The sequence below is a fragment of the Pollicipes pollicipes genome, unplaced genomic scaffold (assembly GCF_011947565.3).
Source record: "Pollicipes pollicipes isolate AB1234 unplaced genomic scaffold, Ppol_2.1 Scaffold_6686;HRSCAF=7923_pilon_pilon_pilon, whole genome shotgun sequence".
NCBI classification, from domain to species: domain Eukaryota; kingdom Metazoa; phylum Arthropoda; class Thecostraca; order Pollicipedomorpha; family Pollicipedidae; genus Pollicipes; species Pollicipes pollicipes.
The window spans coordinates 47,286,295-47,288,247 of record NW_023596921.1 but is presented as its reverse complement, the minus strand read 5'-3'; positions in this window follow the sequence as shown (position 1 = coordinate 47,288,247).

Here is a 1,953-nt window from a genome sequence, read left to right as displayed (position 1 = left end):
CGAACAGCACCAGATGCCTTTGTGCATTGCCCTACCTGGAACCATTTGAAACAAACTGGGACTGCGGAATGTCAATCCTATATTCAACACCATGGGAATAGCTAACTGTGTGAGGCTCATCAAACGCAGCATCTGAAGCCGAACAGGATGTGCAATGGAACTGATTCGCCATGCACACCTGCGACAGTTACACATCATCATTATGGCGGTGGACAATCACGTTTCGGCACAATAAATCGGATAAGTTCCCGGGTCTTCGGTCCAGGGCAAATGAGGCGGCGCCGGCTGTCCTCTACGGCAGCTGAGGACTCCGTCACCTACACCGAGCTCGCTCCACATCCTGTGTGGGACGGAACACAGCTTCACCTTCAACGGCTGGTGAATCAGTGCGCCTGTCGGCCTCCTACGACAGGTGCCTGGTCAGTACTGACTCCGTGATCTCTTCCCGTTCGCATTGGATAGTCTCCTGGTAGCCATCGGCCTGGAAATCGACTTACCTGATCAGATTTCCTCCTTGTCCCTGTCGCGTGCCTGTCGATTTGTCGATATGTGTGTGAGGTAGCTCGTTCACGAATATCAGGCTGCCTCCCCGAAGTCATTGCCAGAATAGCCTCCAGTTGGCACCAGAAAGTCTTTCTCTGCATCACGTGCCGCACGCTATCCTGCAGAGGGCTCGGAAGCTGACGCCAGTTCTTAAGACAACGGCAGGTGTTGCCATGTCCACTGGCACGGCAGCGTGCTCCCAGATGACGAGTCACATAGGCGTGTGGTGAAGATCACCAGGTCATGAAGTGCCCTGCTCGGCGGAACTTCGGGGATCCAGATCATCGAGAAAAGTGCAGCCAGCTTGAGCCACCTGTCCGCGTGGCACGGGATCACGTGGACTCACGACCAGAGTGATGGCCGGAGTTCAAGGGTGCGCCGAATGCTGGGGTGATTTTGCGTCGATAACGGAATGCTGACTCTGTCACTGGGGTGAGTACATTGCTATAAAGTATTGGTCAGAAATGTATTCTAGCAAAGGAAAACCGGCCATCAGACACAGGGTTGTAGCATTTCGCTAGACTAATTGACCTGCTCTATATGACATTTCCTCTATTTAAACAAGAATGTCTCATGTTTGCATGGTGATCCACAGGGAATAACTAAAGCTGCAGCTTAACAATCGGGTTTAAGTGCCTTTATCGAATGTAAAAAGACTAAAGTTTTCCGTCAACAGCTTCTCGCCCAGCGTGATTCAGTGATCTAATCATTCACGCCGCAAATGCCCCCGGAGCGGTCACTCGCTGGGCGGCAGGGACCCCATCACACAACGGACGCTGACCGCTGCTGAGATCTGCCAGCTAGCATTCGTCCAGGCTCCACACAAGTCATTCCGCTGCCTCGGAAACCACCACGGGCGGCGTTACGACAGACGCTGCCGTCGTCTGGCCTACAGAGCCTGCAGAAGACTGCGTGCCGCTGCTGGCGCCGTTGCCGAACTTTGCAGAAGGAACTCACTTGTATGCAGCTCTGCTATTTCCCGTCACCGACAGGAAACATCCGACAATGCTGTACTCCCCGCAATGACACGCTCCCATCACTGCAGTGGGGCTGACGTTTCTCCCGGCAAACTCTTGCCGTCTGGAACGGCGCGAACGTCGCCGCGCCTCACCAAACCAGCGGCACATACCGTCCCGGTGAGTTCCCTGCCTCTGAGGTGACACATATCTGGACATGCACGTGTGGGGCGGGCCTCACTCTGCCGGCGCCGGCCCGCCCCCGTCCACCGGAGTACATCGGCGCCGGCCCGGCCGGCCATCCGGGCGCCCCGTCCACCGGCCGCCGAGTCGCCGGCCGCACACCTTTGTCCGCCTCCCGCCCGCCGGCCACTGCAGCGGCGGCTCCAGTCGCCGCAGCCGGCTAGCACCGCGCGGCACGCCCTGCCCGGCCCGGCCGCGTGCGACGCCTGCA